We start from the raw sequence: 7,333 nt of genomic DNA on the forward strand, positions 1-7,333 counted from the left end.
TTAATTAGCATTAAAATAATAGAAAAATAAATGGTAAAATCCACACTAAGTGGCTGGCCATGTATTGGATTGGGCCCCACTTTGCAATTTTGCCATTTTGTCATTTTCCCATCTCATTTTCTCAAAAACCCCAATTTTCCAATATAACCACTTAAATGTCAATTCTAATTATTTAATAACTAAAAATTAATTATTAAATAATATTGTCATTTAATATAGTTATTAATTAGACTAATAAAGTCTCTTAATTAATAAATAAAATCTAGAATCTCTTTTCTTCACAATTTTGCCCTTGCTTAGTGAAAATTCATAAACTAGACATAGTCTAATTTTAGAATTATAATTGATTAATTAAAATCAATTAACTGAGTCTTACAAGCAGTATGGTCTCAACTAGTATGGGGACCATGGGCCTATATAACCGAGCTTCCAATAAGCAGATCAAGAATTTACAAAGTAAATTCACTGACTTATTAATTCCTTGTTGCATCCACGCATAGAACTTGGAATTGCACTCTCAGTCATATAGAACGCTCTATATGTTCCACGATATAGATACACTATTAATTATCCATTGTTATAATCCCAATAATCAATGATCCTCTATAGATGATCTACATTACATAGGGATAAAATTACCGTTACACCCTTTCAATGTATTTTATCCTTAAAACACTTGCCACCTATAAATGATAATATAGCGAACTAATATAGTCACTAAAATGAGCGCTCTATCATTTATCTCTGTTTAGCAAGCTCAAAGGAAATCATCGTTTCACTTCTAAATACCTATAGAAGCTATAGATTCCATATCTATGATTAGCTCTCCAACTCAATTATACTACCATGTTCCCAAAATGTACGTATCACCATGACCAAAAAGTAGGCTTAACTAACAAATCAAAGAACATTTATAATACTCTTGAGATCGAACCTAACCATATCAGGATTAAGATCATTTGATCTAGGATCAACTAGGTGATATTGAATTGAATAGATATTACGGTAAATTTATCATATCAAATCAAAGTTCAATATCGGTCCTTTCCAATGTATACTCCACACATCCGATACTGGTAAACTTTGCCAATGCCCTGGAAAGGACATAACACTTATCCAAGGTGTAAGCATACCTATCGCTGATTATCTTGCCAGTCTAAATCCAGTGAACTGACAAATCAGAGAATTAAACTTTCGAACATATAAACATGATTATATTCCACTGTGCTGACAACACTATAATCATAAACAAATACATATGTTCTGGACCTAATAGAATTTATACATTAAATATAATCATGAAATAAATCATGTGAACCATGCAACATAAAATATTATTTCTGATCTTTATTAATTAGTTAATCTGATTATATTGAAATGAGTTTTATTTAGGGCACAAAACCCAAGAAACTCCCACTTGCACTAATATAAAACAAAAAGTACATTTCAAATAATCGCAACACCTTGATATATAAATCAAGTGTAGAATGTAGTATACTCTCCGTAATAGGATCTGACATGTTGTATTGAACACAACCTTTTCTCCACGATTACATTTCCTTAATCACAAAATTCTAGATATTGTGAAATTCCTCTCTATATGTCTGCTCCTCTAGGGATACTGGATTCTTTACTTTTTGGCAACTACTTTTGCGTTAGTCAGGAAGTAACACTAGTAGTTAATAAATGTTGGAACAAATTCCAAAAATGTATAGAACTTTCCATAGACTGAATAAGTATCTTTCCTGCAACTTTAACATTCAGTCGCTCTCTGGTAGACTTAGAGACTTCAGATAGGTTTTTACACTTCTCCAAAATCACTTGTCCACCCCCAGAGTAATCACCATCTCATCAGCAGACTTTCTAGCACTAAGGCAAGTCTAGAAATCTGATTTGGTGTAGTCTAAGAGTATTAAATACACCCTTATCGACTAACATATAAGATTCACTTGATTGTCTTCCAATGTTCCTTTCCTGGATTAATCTGATACCTACTCATTACTCCCACTCAACAACATGTGTCTGGTCTAAGGCATACTAAAGCATATCTGAGACATCTCACTGTTGATTCAAGAAAGTTCTTTATGGCTATATCTTTTCTGGAATAGTAGAAACTTTTCCTTAGATAAATAAAATCTATGTCTAGAAGTCAATAAGCTTCTATAGATTGCCACTAGAAAAATGCTCCAGCATCTTACTAAAGTAAGTTGCTAGCACTAGAGTAAGTAATTAACCAGGTATACCACAAGCCATAGGTTTAGATAAACTCTAAACTATAATACTAGGAACAGGAAGTTTTGTTAAGTCCATTGAATAGACTTACTAACGAAATTCCTTTCATGTCCTTGTAATAGAAAACTTTTGGTTGTTCCACATGAATGGTTTTAACCATAATTCTCTTGGCTTTACTTCTTAGTTTCTTATTCTGACAATCCATTACTTGTTTAAACTAACAAGGGATTTTAATCACAAGTGTCTTTCAAGTCATAATAGGGTGAGTTCCTTGAAACTCTCCCACTACGACAAGGTACCGTGAATTTAGTCTAAGAATACTAAATGGTATTGTCCTCCTCGGTTGTGTCAAAACAACAGAGGCAGTGGGATCATCTTGTATCGAATAAGATGATAGAACACTTTTGGAATCAAGAAAAAATATCTCCTCTTTTTTGCTACTTTGTTTTTAGACTTAGTCATTTTTAGTAGAAAAGTAGTATTTGTTGAAACAAACACTTTCTTATCTAATGACCATAGGATGGTCCACCCCTAATCACTTAAAATAGTTAACAAACATGCAAACCTTGGTTAACAGTTCTAGCTTTTCTTAAGATTTCAATTAGGTCATCCATGAATCTAGTAATGGTTAATACTAAGTATACAACCATTCCATCATTCTGAAATTATCCTATCACTAGGGTATATCCCCTAGAAGGACTTAGGCAACGACTAGTAACTAATCATCAATATGCAAATCGAATTTCTGGAGAGGTAAGTTTGGATATTATTCAAAAAATCAACTTAATGATCTTTGAACAGCATATCAACCAAATATTTCTCCACCCCTATCAATTCGCAAGATCTTTAACCACTTACCTTAATGGTTTTTCACCATTGCTAGAAATTCATGAATTTTTTTTTTAAACATTTCAAATTTCTTTGCATAAGGTAAAATCTAGAGTGATTATCTTAAGAACATAATGAAAACTCATATCCACCCCTGAATGTACATCCATCTACGAATGAGATGATTATATTTTCAGTGGATAAAGGCATATTGACTCTTTGCAGAGAATGATCTTGTCAAAACCACTATGAACAAGATACAAATGCCATAGATTTATAAAATGTGGTTGTGTCTTTTGATGACTTAGGTCTAGTTACATTGAAGAATTCTTAGAATAGTGTAAGTGGATCCTGGTCACAGAATACTAAACTCATATTCCATACTTTAACATACAACGTGAATCCATTGATAGAAAATGGTTATTAAACACTTGTAAAAGACTTAAATTTATGCCAAATATACATGAGTAATTCTTCTTTCTTGGACCACCACTACTATTCTAACTTTAAGTCTGATTTGCCTAAAGTAAGCATATATAAGTAGGAGATTTCTAAGATTGAGGATTTATATCATTTCGGGATAGAATGTCAGGAACATAATCATATGCAAAATATATGCAAAAGATTTATAAACCATTCATCCAATGATATATTATTTAAGCTAAGAGGAAAAATAAGGGATAATTTTGATTGAAAATAAGAATCCAACGATGTCCGATTAGTGAGAGTCAAAGTTATTCTTATTTATATAAACTTATTGTTTCATATTGTAAATACTTGTCTAAGGTGTTATCTATTGATGAATAGCTAGATGTTGCATTTACAATATTTATCTATTGAGATCTAACACTATTATGTTTGTCTAATAGATGGCAATTCATTAGGATTTGTCCCATTAAAACAACAAGCCAAGTTAGACCTACAATGAAGATTCGAAATTAAACTACAATTAATAACAAAAAATATGGTTCAATATAAATTCACACACAATTCAAAAATTATTAAACATATAGCAAATAGGAATGACAAGTGAAAATACTAAAACATAAAATCCTAAATAATTTCCAAGGTCTTCAACAAATTGATATCAATGTTCCATTTAGGCGAGATTCAAAGATACCATCCATTGAATAGAGTTGTCAGCTCATCTAAAATGAAAAACATTCTAGCAACCTTTTATTCGATCAAGATCAAAATCCAGCGTTGTCCCGTTTAGGCGAGAGTCAAGGCTATTCTATCTTATGAGCTTCCACCATCGTTTCATACTTTTGTAAGCCTTATTAAAAGTCGCCACCATTAGGGTAATCCATACTAAAATAAATACTTACAAATAGTATTTATCTTTCGAGATTCTACGGCGTTAAATTGCTAATGAACGTTCCTCCATTAGGAAGGATTACTCATGTAACACCCTAACTAACATAGGCGTGTTACGTGATTTTTAAACGTACTGTGCAGCTCGTTGCTAATCAACGAGGTTTATGAAAATCGTGATTAATTAAAATTTTTGCTTATTTAATTAAATACTTATAACATTTCATACAAAATACTTTGGGATCCCATTTACAAAATACTTTACAAAAAGTTTACTGTTCATTACAAAATACTTGTCGCCCAGCGACTAACTACAGAAGCCCTGATGTCCCGAGGATCGTACGCTCCAGGCCTAACCGCCCCGACATGTACAACCTTCATCTGCTCGTCCTCACGGTTCCTCAGCTTTGGCCTTGCCCTTACCTACACATAAACATAGCACTGTGAGTCGACAGACTCAGTAAGAAAAGCATAAATCATAAAACATACATAAATCCCGGGTTATGATCAGACGCCCATACCCCTGACCACAACCCTAATCCCCGTGTCCCACACGATGTTGAGTCTCGAACGTTCGTACGACGGTACTTTTGACAGAGTAACAGCCTATACTCGGTACGCTAGTCATACTCTAGTCGCTAGTCATACTCTAGCCTTACCGATGTGTTACAATATCAGCCTATACTCGGTATGTCAGTCATACTCTGAGCATACCGATGTGATACGGTCAAACAGTACGGTACCATCGACCATAATATCAGCCTATACTCGGTACGCTAGTCATACTCTAGCCGTACCGATGTGATACTGTCAAATGGTACGAAGCCAACATACATATCTAATGTAATCTAACAGGCTTCCTAACATGCACGCTAAACGTGTAAATACATATGCATACTGTTATACTAATCTTACCTCAATTCCGAATTCAGGTGTGCCAGTCAACCTAAGTGGAACGATCTGCTCGGCGAATTACAGGCTCCTAAACCATAATAACCACAACACTGATAAGTGACACGCTAAATCAATTTCTGGGTACTTAAACTAGAAATTAAAAGTTTCCCTATCGATAAAAAGCATGGCAATACCCTAAACAACACAAAAATGGGAAGAACTAGGGTTCCCAATTTTTCCCCAACCGGCAGACCGGTTCTACAACCGGAATTTCGGTTCTGGGAGGAACCCAGGACACCAACCGGAATTCCAGTTCCTACAAGCCATACTGAACCAGAATTCCGGTTCAGTGCAGGAAACCATAAAAAATTCATAACTTAACCAAAACAACCCCAAACCATATCAAACTTTCCAGACCTGCTCTATACATCCCAAAGAACATATCCAAAGCAAGAAAACAAAGCTTCATGCACAAATACAAAAAATGCCATTAAAGCTCCAAGCTTTGAGTTCAAAACTCAAGATTGGTTAAATCCCATTCACATGCATCAGAACCTGCTTGAATCTACTCAAATATACATAAACAAGCCTCTGAAAACAACAGCAATCAAATACCACAAGCATAACAAGATATTTCAACATTTCACCATTGAAAATCAAGATTTTGAGTCTAAAGCTTTACACATGGTTAAATCCCACCAACTAACAACAAAACTAGCATAGATCACCTTAAATAAACATATTTAAACTTCAGAAAATAACAACAAACATGCACAACAGCTACCAACATTAAAATCACCAAACATGCAATTATTTTTCTTAAAAATTCAAGAACACATCAAGAGGGTTACTAGAACTTGTACCTTAGCTTGAATTACACTTAGAATTGCTGAAAATACTTGAATTGCAAAGAAAAAACCCAGCCCTAGCAGCCCCAAGCAAAACCGAGAGAGAGAGAGAGAGAGAGAGAGAGAGAGAGAGAGAGAGAGAGAGAGAGAGAGAGAGAGAGAGAGAGAGAGAGAGAGAGAGAGAGAGAGAGAGAGAGAGAGAGAGAGAGAGAGAGAGAGAGAGCTTGAGAGAAAACTTCCTTATTTCCAAATTTTCTAACTTTTTTTTTGAATAAATGATAAAACATGCATAAATCTTTCCTTTATTTCAGCTATGATAAATCAAATAAATCAAATAATTCCATCACACTAAGTCCACTAAAGGACAAAAGCTTATGGGACAAAATGATTATTTTGCCCCTCCCACACTAAAATGATTAAAAGGCACTTAAGGGTATTTTTGGGAAATTCTAAATTCCTGACCAATCCCGACATTCCCAATGTCTACATAAACTGCCCCACTATACTAAAATTCTAAATTGTGATCCTACTGAGCCATACACCGCGTTCCATGTTGCCGGGCACCGAAAAATGCAAAATTATGAAATTTCACTATATGACATAAAAATGCATTCAGAATTCAAATATAACAACATAATTAATTATTCAAATATCTATAAATAATTTTCATAATTAAATCTTAATTAACTGCTAATTTCCAAATTTAAGCTAAGCGGTCTTTACAACTATTCCCCCCTTAAAAAAGGATTTCGTCCCCGAAATCTAACCTGAACAACTCTGGATATTGAGCTCTCATGTCTGATTCTGGCTCCCAGGTGGCTTCCTCCACCTTGCTGTTTCTCCAGAGTACCTTGACCAACGCTATGGTCTTATTTCGAAGGACTTTATCCTTTCTGTGCAAGGATCTGCACTGGCTGTTCTTCATATGTCATGTTTGGTTGTAGCTCAAGGTCCTCATAACTAAGTATATTAGTAGGATCTAAAACGTATTTTCTCAACATAGAGATATGGAATACATTGTGAACTGCTGAAAGAGCTGGAGGCAAAGCTAACCGATATGCCACCTGACCAACCTTCTCGAGAATCTCGAAAGGTCCTGTAAACCTAGGGCATAATTTGCCTCTTTTCCCAAAACATTTGATCCCCATCATTGGAGATACCCGTAAAAACACATGGTCCCCTACTTGGAACTCAACATCCCTGCATTTCGAATCTGC

The sequence above is a fragment of the Cannabis sativa genome, chromosome 9, assembly GCF_029168945.1.
Source record: "Cannabis sativa cultivar Pink pepper isolate KNU-18-1 chromosome 9, ASM2916894v1, whole genome shotgun sequence".
NCBI lineage: Eukaryota > Viridiplantae > Streptophyta > Magnoliopsida > Rosales > Cannabaceae > Cannabis > Cannabis sativa.